This window comes from Neoarius graeffei, chromosome 11, assembly GCF_027579695.1.
Source record: "Neoarius graeffei isolate fNeoGra1 chromosome 11, fNeoGra1.pri, whole genome shotgun sequence".
NCBI classification, from domain to species: Eukaryota; Metazoa; Chordata; class Actinopteri; order Siluriformes; family Ariidae; genus Neoarius; species Neoarius graeffei.
This window is the reverse complement of record NC_083579.1, coordinates 41,751,062-41,765,169: the sequence shown is the minus strand read 5'-3', so window position 1 is coordinate 41,765,169 and position 14,108 is coordinate 41,751,062. Positions and strand designations below refer to the sequence as shown.

The 14,108-nt window shown below is 41.8% G+C and overlaps 1 long non-coding RNA gene across 1 annotated transcript in view; it reads right to left on the bottom strand.

The window, feature by feature from the left end:
* Positions 1–6,353: 6,353 nt before the first annotated feature.
* The window catches only part of LOC132893843 (uncharacterized), a 28,075-nt gene continuing 20,320 nt past the window's right edge, over positions 6,354–14,108 (bottom strand). The window contains exons 2-3 of the long non-coding RNA XR_009655598.1: positions 7,527–7,623; positions 6,354–6,761 (exon numbers count right to left, since the gene is read on the bottom strand). This is a non-coding gene — a long non-coding RNA (uncharacterized LOC132893843). The remainder of the gene's footprint in view (positions 6,762–7,526; positions 7,624–14,108) is intronic.

Here is a 14,108-nt window from a genome sequence, read left to right as displayed (position 1 = left end):
AGCTCGGGCAGTTGTGGAGGCAAAAACTTGGACCTGGGAGGAGTTTGGTGAGGCCATGGAGGAGGACTATTGGTCGGCCTCGAAGAAATTCTGGCAAGCCATCCGGTGCCTCAGGAGGGGGAAGCAGTACTCTGCCAACACTGTTTACAGTGCGGGTGGGGTGCTGTTGACCTTGACTGGGATATTGTCGGGCAGTGGAAGGAATACTTTGAGGATCTCCTCAATCCCACGGTCACGTCTTCCATTGAGGAAGTGGAGGCTGATGACTCAGAGGTGGACTCATCCATTACCCAAGCCGAAGTCACTAAAGTGGTTTGTAAGCTCCTCGGTGGCAAGGCACCGGGGGTGGATGAGATCCACCCTGAGTATCTCAAGTCTCTGGGTGTTGTGGGGCTGTCTTGGCTGACATGCCTCTGCAACATCATGTGGTGGTTGGGGACAGTGCCTCTGGAGTGGCAGATTGGGGTGGTGGTCCCTTTTTTCAAGAAAGGGGGCCGGAGAGTGTGCTCCAATTATAGGGGAATCACACTTCTCAGCCTCCCCAGGAAGGTTTACTCCAGGGTACTGGAGAGGAGAATTCGGCCAATAGTCGAACCTCGGATACAGGAGGAACAATGCGGTTTTTGTCCTGGTCATGGAACACTGGACCAGCTCTATACCCTTCATAGGGTGATCGAGGGTTCATGGGAGTTTGCCCAACCAGTCCACATGTGCTTTGTGGATCTGGAGAAGGCATTTGACCGTGTCCCTCGTGGTATTCTGTGGGGGGTGCTTCGGGAGTATAGGGTTCGGGGCTTTTTGCTAAGGGCTGTCCAGTTCCTGTACGAACGGAGCAGGAGTCTGGTTTGCATTGCCGGCAGTAAGTCAGACCTGTTCCCAGTGCATGTTAGACTCCAGCAGGGCTGCCCTTTGTCACCAGTTCTGTTCATAATTTTTATGGACAGAATTTCTAGGCACAGCCAGGGGCCGGAGGGAGTCCTGTTTGGGAACCACAGGATTTCATCTCTGCTTTTTGTGAATGATGTCCTGTTGGCTTCTTCAAACCAGGACCTTCACTATGCACTGGGGTGGTTTGCAGTCGAGTGTGAAGCGGCTGGGATGAGAATCAGCACCTCCAAGTCCGAGGCCATGGTTCTCGACTGGAAAAGGGTGGCTTGCCCTCTCCAGGTTGGTGGAGAAGTCTTGTTTCAAGTGGAGGAGTTTAAGTATCTCGGGATCTTGTTCACGAGTGAGGGAAGGATGGAGCATGAGATCGACAGGCAGATCGGTGCAGCCTCTGCAGTGATGCGGTCGCTTTACCGGTCCATCGTGATGAAGAAGGAGCTGAGCCAAAAGGCAAAGCTCTCAATTTACCGGTCAATCTACGTTCTGACTCTCACCTATGGTCATGAGCTTTGAGTAATGACTGAAAGAACAAGATCACGGATACAAGCGGCCGAAATGAGTTTCCTTCGCAGGGTGGCTGGGTGCTCCCTTAGAGATAGGGTGAGAAGCACAATCACTCGAGAGGAGCTCAGAGTAGAGCCGCTGCTCCTCCACATCGAGAGGAATCAGCTGAGGTGGCTAGGGCATCTCTTTCGGATGCCTCCTGGACGCCTCCCTGGGAAGGTGTTCCAGGCATGCCCCCCCGGGAGGAGGCCCCGGGGAAGACCCAGGACACACTGGAGGGACTATGTCTCTTGGCTGGCCTGGGAACGCCTCTGTGTTCTTCCCGAGGAGCTGGCTGAGGTGTCTGGGGAGAGGGAAGTTTGGGCTTCCATGCTCAGACTGCTGCCTCCACGACCTGGCTCTGGATAAGCGGATGAAGATGAGATGAGATGAGATGAGATGAGATGAGTTTAATACATCCACAAAAAAAGTGAAAAATGTGACCATTTAAACCTAATTTAGACTCCTTTCTGAGCGACATTTGTTAAGAATCCAGCAAGGACACTTTTGGCTTTTTAACAGAGAATATAACGCCTCAGTGTCACTATGAAATTCTCCCCAAATTTAAACTTTTAGCTGCAGTAACGTTAACCTGACTGACAAACCTCTGCTAATGAACGGGTCTAAAAATAACACAAAACAACGACGGAAAAGAAATGTAGTCGGCGAATTCTGAATGACCGTGTTAACACCCGACTCATATTACCATGGTAGCCCTACCAATGGTCGCATCCTTTGAAAAATTTGTTACGTTAACAGTATTGATATAAATGCAAGAATCACCTCTGTTTGATACCAAATGCAGGTTAACTATGTTAGCCCGCCAGCTTGTGGTTAGCATTAGCCACAAACACATGCAAACAAGCGCGTTACTGTAAACACTGAACCAACAGATAACCTTCTTCTTAGTTGACATTAGCATTTAGCTACAGTAAATCATTATCTGGACTGGTCTTATGGGTCAATCCAGTAAGATATCAACTTTAACACTCACCAGCTTTCTTCAAATACTCGTCCAGGCAAACTCCTCACAGTGGGGTTGAAAACGCAGGACTCCAGATACATTGAGTTTCGAAAAGAGCCCCACCCCCTCTGACAGAAACATAACATGTTCAGTTATCTTTGCTAATCATGACTATTGCACTGCATAATGTTGAAAAGTATTACAAACAACTTATTTGGTTCTAGTAATGAGACACTGTTTATACAAAACACGAAATAATAATTAATCACTACTAAACAGTTTATATTCAAACAAAATCCAGGTTTACAGTGCAGTAATTATCCAATCTTATCCAAGGCTCTTATGTATTTGATTATTTAAATCCAAATGGCAGCTTTTTTTTTTTTTTGGCCGGGCAGTGTAGAAGATACCTTAAATTTTGGTGTTACTATTTTACGATTTTTAATATAAATTAGTAGCACTTCACTTTGTGTGAAATGAACAAAGGTATTTCTGGGATTTTGACAAGAGGCTAATTCTGTGTCCTGGAAAGGTAATGGGGTCAGAGAGATGTCCCTCTCTTACTGCTCTGTTGAGTGAAGCTGTCACTGACAGTGCAGGAACAATGGCTCTTAACTACAGCTTCTGGACTCCATGTGTTTTGGACTTCCTGTCTGTGGAAAAAAGAGTGGAGCAGAGGTGAAGCCTTCAACTGCTTATTGTGTTTTATCTCATGTTGGTATAAATGACCCAAATCCAATGGGAAACATGAAGAAACGCTCATCGCTGCTAGCTGTATACTAATATTTATTAGGTACAAAATTGTATGTATGATGAGTGCACCAATATTACAGAAAAAATATCCCTTTGTGAGGTCATTTCACTGCAGCCTAAAAAAAAATCTTTTTAACAATAATTTTTTTTTAATTCCTAAAACAGTTAAAGTTAGGTGTGTGGTGGAATTATTCAGTTAAAGTAGTACACAAACTAATAGAAATAGAAATAAAACTACATGGGAAGGTATATTACTTAATTACTTAATGGGGCTAGGGCATATTGTAGATCTTTCTATATGAAGTTTAAATCATTAAAATTTCCTTTAAAAACTTTTTTCAGTCTTTACATATATTTGTACTGATTGTTTCTGGGCAGCATGGTGGTGGAGGTAGTGTAGCTAAGGTTGCTGTTGTTGCATAGTTCCTTGTAGTCTCCCAGTGTCTGTGTGAGTTTCCTCCAACCCCCAAATACATGCCAGTAGGCAAATTGATAACTCTAAATTGTCTCAAGTGGTTAGTGTGTGTGTGTGTGTGTGTGTGTGTGTGTGTGTGTGTGTGTGTGTGTGTGTTTTGACATCCCACATTGAGTGTATTCCAGCCTTTTCTCCAGTGTTTCCTTGGATGGGTCCACTGCGTCCCTGACATGGATAAAACTGAAGATGACTGAAAGCTTTTCAGAGTTTGAAGAGTACGTTGATGAAAATTTGATTGAAGTTTCTTGAAAATTCTACTTAAGAACATTTGTAACACACATTTGTAAGCCAAGGAGGTCCATCTTTTATGGTGCTACTGTTGTTAGGAATGAAAACAGAGCTGTTCACTTTACTTTTTAACAGAACTTGCGTATCTCACATTGATAAGAAGTGCTAATCTACTTGGAAACATGAACCAAATGTCACTGCTGTGTGTGTGTGTGTGTGTGTGTGAGTGTGTGTGTGTGTGTGTGTGTGTGTGTGTGTGTGTGTGGCATGCACATATTTTAACCTCATTGGTATATTTGGCTGGTTAGGATTAGATTTAGGTGTAAGCATAGAAGTAATCAGCTAGATTAGTAATTATGACAATGGAAGGCCCTCAAGCCTCACAAAGAGCTGTATTTAGAGTGAAAATAGCACATATTAGTATTCTGGACTTCAACGTACTGGCACTACTACACACTTAATTGCTATTCATACAAACACACATTATGATTTCATGATCTGAATATAGTATCTCATGGGTACATTAAGTTGTGTGAACAAGTACTATTTGTTGGTGCCTGATATTAAAAAAATAAAATGCAAAATAATAAGATGTGCTGGTTCTAGTGCTATTTTTAATCTTCTAAATTTGGATTGTGATAAGTACAACTACTGTAGGTCTAGGTCTATTCAAGCAGCAATATACTGGCAATATACTGTAGTGCTATTAGATGTGTATTTCAATGCTTCCCATGTTTTCAATCATATATCGTTGTATTAGTCTTCTTTCATTTTTCGTATTTAAATTGCCTCTTGCTTTTATGTTACATTGTATTACATTTGCTCTGCAATAGATTGGCAGCCTGCCCAGGAAGTACCCCGCCTGTAGCCTGAAGTCAGTTGGCTCCAGAGCTTCCCCCGCAACCATAAATGATAAGCAGTGTAGATAATGGATGGATGGATGTATTACATTTGGCAGCAAAGAAAAAATTTTCTGTCCCTCTTCAGCCCACATTTTCTATCCCTCATTATTTTTTTCAGGGTTAAAGACAAGTGCTTGTGTTTAAAGTCAGAAAATTTACTTAATTAAGTCCATGCGTAACCAAACTCTGAACACATACATGTTTCTCAGCATAAATGTTGATGTAATAGCTGGACTTAGGGTACCAAGTCTGAATACGGCCCAAGGACAGTAAGACAAATGTGTGTGTGTGTGTGTGTGTGTGTGTGTGTGTGTGTGTGTGTGTGTGTGTGTGTGTGTGTGTGTAAAGGATTCAAATTGTCATTGAGGCCACAGACACCGCAGGCTAAAATGAAGTACCTGTCAGTCAAGTGACAGATTTAAGCTTGCATGTAGCATGTGCTGTGCATGCTTTCATGCTGACCTCCACTTACACATCTGAACTTCTCATAACGCTGACATTCACATGCTGATAGTGACTCAAATACCAACACCATTTAAGCCAGGGTTAACGGAAGATCATAATAGTGCACAGCACATTTCTGGCACGAGCTTTTCATATTCAACGTTGTTGGTCTTACAGTTTACAGTCAAAAGTCTGTGTAATTTCAGAAAGTGAGAATATGAGAGACAAACAGAGAATGAAGATTATGGATATGACTACCAATAGAGATTTTGTGTGTGTGTGTGTGTGTGTGTGTGTACTCTCTGATGATGCTCTGCCTATTGTACATAATGCAGCCATTTTCAGTTTCTATTTCAGGTTCGAACCAAAACACACTAAACTCTAAACAGCTCTGTCATCTGTTTTTTTGTGTATTTGTATATTGATTGGACAATGTGTGCTTGGTCCATCTACTTTTAGTTTCTCCTCCAAAGACATTTCATGGTAAATTAATGTAGAGTATATAATCCACCTTGTTCACATCCATTACATCTGCATCTGTTTTTCACATGTGCCTTCTCAGTCATTTCAGAAGATGTATCAGCAGAGCAGGCTGAAAAACATCAGCCAAAAAGGAGATGAACTCTAGAGGGTGTTTCACTCTGTGTAATCACCTGAAACAACTGTCACTGATCAGCTGCATGAATCTATAGACTGGGCTTTAAAGAAATCATGCCCTGCTTGGCTTTTTCATACCATTCAATGTATTTTTTTCTTAAAACATTTTTACCAGCAAATAATGTGGTGTAGTGGTTAGCGCTGTCGCCTCACAGCAAGAAGGTCTGGGTTTGAGCCCTGTGGCCGGCGAGGGCCTTTCTGTGTGGAGTTTGCATGTTCTGCCTGTGTCCGCGTGGGTTTCCTCCAGATGCTCAGGTTTCCCCCACAGTCCAAAGACATGCAGGTTAGGTTAACTGGTGACTCTAAATTGACCGTAGGTGTGAATGTGAGTGTGAATGGTTGTCTGTGTCTATGTGTCAGCCCTGTGATGACCTGGCGACTTGTCCAGGGTGTACCCTGCCTTTCGCCCGTAGTCAGCTGGGATAGGCTCCAGCTTGCCTGCAACCCTGTAGAACAGGATAAAGCGTCTACAGATAATGAGATGAGATGAGGGTGGTATGGTGGTGCAGTGCTTAGCAGTGTCACCTTACAGCAAAAATGTCCTGGGTGAGAACTTTGCAGCTGACTGGGGCCTTTCTGTGTGGAGTTTGCATGTTCTCCTCATGCCTGTGTGGATTTCCTCCAGGTGCTCCAGTTTTCTCCCACAAACCAAAGACTTGTAATTTAGGTCAGCTAGCTACTCTAAATTGTCTGTAGGTGTGAATGTGAATGGATATTTGTCTCTGTGTTAAGCCAGGGAGAGACTGGTGACCTGCCCAGATTGTACCATACCTCTCGTCCAAAGTCAGCTGGGATTGGCTCCAACTTCCCCTGCAACACTGACGGATAGTGATATGGATGGATGGATGGATGGATGGATCATTTGATCTTCACTTCACTTGCTTTATGTCAAGACAGTTTTTCCTTGTTTCTGGAATTGACAAATGTAAAAAGAAACACTGAGCAAACTCAAAGGCCAACTCAATTAGGCAAGTGCCATATGCACCCCAGTGAAGATTTTAAAAAATGCTATTTGACTTTATATTAGGTTACAGAATACATAACAGGTTACATAATACTAGTCAGCTTGCTAGTGTTAGTTAGTAGGTTGCTAGCAAACTTTGCTAACTTTTGTAATTGCATGATATAATAGATTAACCTTTGCTTGTTAATGTCATATTTAATATCTAACATTTGCTAACTCTCTAGTGAGTTTAACTAGCTTGCTAGTGTGCTTTGATACCTATTCATGTCATATGCCTGCTTATGAAGGGGTAATATTAGTAACTTTGAGATTATCTTTAGTGCATTTCTAGGTCTAAATAGCCTAGCTAATGTTGTTAAACTATTATTTTGTGTAAATAGTGGTGACCTTGTGATCAAATTTGCAACTGACTGATTCGTTGTTATGATGCTATTTTCACTCAAGGCAAAAAGATACTCCAATTAAATTATCATCCATTATTAAATTATTTGTAGTCTCAAAGATAAACCTTAGGTATAATATCCTACTGGTGTCCAGTGGCATTACATCATATTTGCCAGGCATTACCAAGGACACCTATATTAACATCTGACCCTCAGCTTCAACAGTTTATAGTTGTTTTACAAACATGATGAATGTTTGAATATTTCCTCAGGCCATAAAATTTTGCATGTTAACTTGAATTAAACTTGAATTAAAATGTCAACTCACCTGATATTTCTGTGAGACTCACTGACCTTCACCCAGGGGTCTTCCTTGTGATCTTATATCACATGATTTTCTTGTCACCAAATAATAAATCAGCTTTCTAAACATGAATAAACAAAACTATTAGATCAGTACTTGTTCTGCAGTCATTTGCCTATCTCATCTCATCTCATTATCTCTAGCCACTTTATCCTTCTACAGGGTCGCAGGCAAGCTGGAGCCTATCCCAGCTGACTACGGGCGAAAGGCGGGGTACACCCTGGACAAGTCGCCAGGTCATCACAGGGCTGACACATAGACACAGACAACCATTCACACTCACATTCACACCTACGGTCAATTTAGAGTCACCAGTTAACCTAACCTGCATGTCTTTGGACTGTGGGGGAAACTGGAGCACCCGGAGGAAACCCACGCGGACACGGGGAGAACATGCAAACTCCGCACAGAAAGGCCCTCGCCGGCCACGGGGATCGAACCCGGACCTTCTTGCTGTGAGGCGACAGCACTAACCACTACACCACCGTGTCGCCTCATTTGCATATTATTATTATTATTATTATGTATTCTATCAATTTACATCAATAAAATAGGATTGGAAATAGAATAGGACTTTTCGAGAAAATATGCATTATTAGGTAATAACATTCATTATACTGGTTCAGGTTTGTTGTTTTTTCATATATTCATGATTCTGAATCAGTTTTAGGTACGGGTCTAACTTTAATCAAAAACAGCAGATAGGCATCCATTTTAATCAGCATATCAGCCTTGTTATATGCGAGCCCATGCGTGTTGTACAGCAACATGTGAGGTTGTGCAGGCCGTACTTGGCATGCAGGCATTGAGATTGTCACCTGAGCAGTTTCGTTGAAATTACTTCCAGCACTACAGCTATCTTAACAGGTCGCACTAAAGACACAAGTCTGTTTTTTCTTCTCAACCAAGCAAACATTTAATTTCAACACATCTTATGATTTGGATATGTTTCAGATTTTCCCAACACTTGTAACACATCTCCAGTCTACAGCAATAGATATGTTTCCTAAAACTGAGTCAGTCGTACACTGAGACACAAATGAGCAGTCAACGTTATAATTACTTTTGGTTTTCTACAACAGTCTAATTATTATGATAATATTTCTCTTTTGCAGTTTTACATGATAGTTTCACCATATCACTATGACATCACCATCAAAGTACATACAGACAGCTCTCTTTGTGTTTCTGTGTGCATACTTTTCTAAACGATTTAGTATAAAACTGTTATTTTTAGACACACAGGCATCGTTGCCTCATTGGAAAACAGGATATCCCATCCTTTGTTTTTGCACAGTGTGTGTGTGTGTGTGTGAGTTTATATCTTTGTGAGGACCAAATGCCCCCGCAAGTATACAAATATCTGATGGGCACACAAACACAATATGCAATACACACCCTTGTTGGGATATTTGGCTAGTGCTCACAAGTGTATGTGTGGGTGGGTGTGTTTGTGCCTATTTTGTGTAGTAAGAATTTCATTATTGCTTTATTTATTGTGTCAAATAGATGATTCAGTGAAACAAAAATAAGCATTATATTTTGCTACAGCTTAGAGCTGTATAATATTTATATGCATATATGCACAGTAAGTTTAATTTTAATCAGCTCTGTGAAGTAACTCCATAATGTTTTATGAGATTGAGTAAATTAAAGAGAGCTAAAAGTCAGTTCTTATTCTTGTGAACAGCATGAACTTTGAACAAACGAGAAAGAGAGATATAGTTTGAAATAGGCCAAGTTTAAATGACAACTCAAAACCACGACATTATCACTCAGTACCCTGCTGCCTCAGCTATGGTGCAGCTGTGTGTGTGTGTGTGTGTGTGTGTGTGTGTGTGATGTGGTGTGATGGCAAAAACCAACACTTTAACCACTTGGCACTGTGGAAGAATGGCTACGTGCAGCTGTGCACTTTGTGTGTGTGTGTGTGTGTGTGTGTGTGTGTGTGTGTGTGTGTGTGTGTGTGTGTGTGTGTGTCCTTAAATTGTGTAGGAGGGTTGTGTATCAGGGTGGAAGAGTAGAACAAACACTGAGAAGGTTAAACTTGTGGTGGCTCAGAAGAGGCAGACGACCTCGTGTAGGTTTTAGCCGCACGCTTTTGCCCTGTTTTTCAAATCATCACTAAAGATATGCACACCCTCACACTGCCTCTCCACTTCCTTTATCTCCTTCTAGCTCTCTCGTCCTCCCTGACTGGATGCGTGAGTTGTTACTCTTGGCAGGCTGCCCACTGCACCCTTACAGTGTAGAGCCCATGATTGTTTTTCTTTTTCTCTTGCTTGCTTCACCTCTCCCTTTCTCTCTCTCTCTCTCTCTCTCTCTCTCTCTGCCTCCATATCTCACGTTACACACACACACACACACACACACACACACACACAGAGAAAAGAAAGAGAGAGAGAGAGAGAGAGAGAGAGAGAGAGAGAGAGAGAGAGATCCAGCTGCTGGCTGACTCATGGATATTATTCCTCTCTACCATTACTATTTATTGTTCCTTTTTAGAGCTTTGTGGTCAGTGAGTGTATCTGCCCTTTCTATACTTTTATATTCCTTTCAAAATCCCTTTTAGGTCAACGGGTCAAACATAAGCAGGGATTAATTGACCGTTGATGTATTTTTAAAAAAAAAAAAGATGTAGGAAACAGCAAGACTGTATGTGACTTGTTTTTTTGTGCAGGTAGAACAGGTACTAGAAAAGTGTTCTCGTTTCCATGAGAGGAAAATTTGTTACATTGTCTCTCTTCTTATAGTATCCTTTTACAACAGTAAATCAGGAAAAAAGTTGGGATGGTATGGAAAATGCAAATTAAAAAAATGAAAGCAGTGATTTCTAAATTTACTTTGATTTGTATTGCACTGAACCCAAGATATTTCATGTTTTGTCTGGTCAACTTCATTTCATTTGTTAATATACATCCATTCCTGTGTTTCAGGCCTGCATCACATTCCAAAAAAACTTGGGTCTCGGTCAATTTAGGGTAAGTAATGAGGTAAAACAAATAACGATGTGATTTGAAACAGGTGATGTCAACAGATGATTGTAATCATGATTTGGTACAAAATCAGTATCCAGGAAAGTCCTAGTCTTTGAGGAGCAATGAGGGGCTGAGGATCTCCAGTGTGTCAACAAATGCATGAGAAAATTTCTGAAATGTTTAAAAACAAATATTCATCAAAGAAAGATAGGAAGCGATTTGGATATTTCACCCTCTACGGTGCATAATATCTCCGATCCCTCAAATGGCACTGCATCAAGAATCGTCATTCATCTCTTGCTGATATAACCACATGGACTCAGGATTACTTTGGCAAACCTTCATCAATACTACAATACGGAGTTACATCCACAAATGCCAGTTAAAACTTTACTGTTATAATAGGAAGCCTTATGTTAACTGTGTCCAGAAGCGCCATTGACTTCTCTGGGCTTGGAGGCGTCAGGGACGGACCATCACACAGTGGAAATATGTACTGTGGTCAGACAAATCAGTATTCCAGGTCGTTTTTTGAAGAAATGGACACCGTGTGCTCTGTACCAAAGACAAAAGGACCATCAACAAATCCAGCAACAAATCCAAAAGTGAGGGTCTTTCATGGTATGGGGTTGTGTCCGTGCCCTTGGCAAAGGTAACTTACACTTCTGTGATGGCAGCATTAATGCAGAAAAGTACATTGAGATTTTGGAGCAACATATGCTGCCTTCAAGACAGCATCTTTTCCAGGGAGATTTCAACAGGACAATGCAAAACTACATTCTGCACACATTACAAAGGCATGGCTGTGGAAGAAGAGGGTGCCTGTCCGCTCTGTTCCCAACAGAGAATGTGTGGCGAATTCTGAAACAAAAAAATATGACAAGAATGACCCTGTACTGTTGCACACCTTAAGACCTGCTTGCCAGAAGAATGGGACAAAATAATACCTGAAACACTTCATTACTTGGTGTCTTTGGTCCCTAAACATCTTGTAAGTGTTGTGATAAGGAATGGCAACATTACAAAGTGGTAAATGCTTTACCATCCCAACTTTTAAAGAGAAAAAGTCAAATCAGAAAAAATTGTGATGGTAGGTTGAAATTGAAATTTGTAAATGTTTGTAATATCTCATATCATCTCATTATTTAGTCACTGTGAGTTGTTAACCTAGGGAGAAATAATAACATAAGCTTAACTATTTACCCCTTAAAGCAGTTGCTACAGCCACCCTTGTATATGTATATAGACCCCTTTCACTGATGTCACCCGAAACCGGAAGTAAACAGACCCTGCGCCATTTTGGAAGACCAACAAACTCGTGATTAGGGGGAAATAACGGCAGCGGTATGTGAACCCACGAGAATAAAGTGGAGTGGCAAACGACTCAAACAAACAAATCTGAGCTGTTTTATTTATGATTTATTGGCCCAACAGTAGACTTGAAAGAAACCTGTGTGAGACTTCGCAAAAAACTGTGGATATAATGGATAAGTCTGTGCATGATCTGCGGACACTTTGAGGTAAGCAAACGCAAGAAATTCAGATTTAAAACATGCTAAATTGGCCCCAAGTTGATAACTGTATGAGGAGCAAGCCTCCCAGACTTCTACAATTTAATAATAATAATAATTTAGGATGGTTTGGGGCTTGCTCGCTGCTGCCAGGTTGGTTGTTGAGTAGCCTGACTGTTTTTTTTTTTTTTCTTGCGTGTGGTATCATTGTTGACGCGAGGTTGTTTTTTGAACATGCCAATGCGGACACAATTTCCCCTGATGAGTTATGACTTCAGACGCGATGCGTGTGTGGAGGTGTGGAGTCCGCGTGATATGTGCGTAAGATAGGCTTCTCATGTGTTTGGAGATCCGTGCTCCGAGACAAGCGCAAGCGCCCCCCAGGGAAAAAAAGGGACCCCCCTGAAAATATCGACATAGTTCGAACACTGAGTGTAGGCACTGGGTGTAAACAACAAATAGTTTACAATGTCTGGGTAGCAAACAGATGGCAGAATTGGTGTCCGGTCCTCCTTATGTTTCCATTCTCCCTTGCCGCAAGTCTTATCATATGGGTCAAACCCATCAATCACAGCCAGTTTCTCCACATACCGTGCCCTTTCTGCAGCTGGTAATGTACTCACATACCCAGAATTATCATCCATCGTGTCACTTTACTCTCGCTCGTACTTTGTTTTATATTGTGAGTGCATGTACTTGGTCTTCCAATATGGCGCCTAACAACATCTCGCGGCGCGGTGACGTCATGTGAAAGGGGTCTATACTGTTCACCCTTAGAACATCTCATCTCATTATCTCTAGCCACTTTATCCTGTTCTACAGGGTCGCAGGCAAGCTGGAGCCTATCCCAGCTGACTACGGGCGAAAGGCGGGGTACACCCTGGACAAGTCGCCAGGTCATCACAGGGCTGACACATAGACACAGACAACCATTCACACTCACATTCACACCTACAGTCAATTTAGAGTCACCAGTTAACCTAACCTGCATGTCTTGGGACTGTGGGGGAAATCGGAGCACCCGGAGGAAACCCACGCAGACATGGGGAGAACATGCAAACTCCACACAGAAAGGCCCTCGCCGGCCATGGGGCTCGAACCCAGACCTTCTTGCTGTGAGGTGACAGCGCTAACCACTACACCACCATGCCACCCTGTTTGTAATATGATTTGTAAATAATCTTTGACCTGTATTGCACTCAAAACAATACAACAGCACATTATTTGATGTTTTGCTTCATTAATTTTATTTTATTTTTTAAATAAACACATTTCATTTTTGATTCTTACAGCACATTTCAAAAACAAAAGTTGGGACAGTAAAGCATTTACCACTTTGTAATGTTGCCATTCCTTCTCACAACACTTGAAATATGTTTTGGGACTGAAGACACCAAGCAATGAGTGTGAATGGTTGTCTGTGTCTATGTGTCAGCCCTGTGATGACCTGGCGATGAAGCGTTTCAGGTGTTATTTTGTCCCATTCTGTCATGCTCCGCCCTGATCATCCACTCCGGAGATTACGGATCTCTCACGCCAGCGCGGATCCGGGACAGTAATTCCTTCTCCCCTCCTGGTTTTCACTGCTGCCTATTTAAAGGCCATTCTCAGACTCTGTTTTTGCCAGAGCGTTTCGTTTGCTCCTCTAGCCAGTTCTGTGCCGCTCTTGCTTCTCATGGGTTTTTTGTACTAATGTTTTTCTTGTTCATGGTTTTTCACCAGGGGCATCAGAAGCATTTTTAATGTGGGTGGGGGTCCTCCCCCAGAAAATTAATTAATTAGATGCCATTTCTTGTATTCTGGTGCATTTTTAACAGATTGTGAAACACCTAATTTTACCTACAAAAGTTACTTAATGACTATTTTAGAGACTCAACAATAAGTCCTCATTCAACTAGTCCATATATTCATCAGCCTGTTTTTAAACCCACTGCTATGCCTAAGATAATAAGATGAATGTAACACAATTTATCACCAACAATGACTTTTTAATGAATGAACCCTTTATTATCACTAGTCACAAGTACCAGCGAAATTGACCATCAACCTGTCCTTAC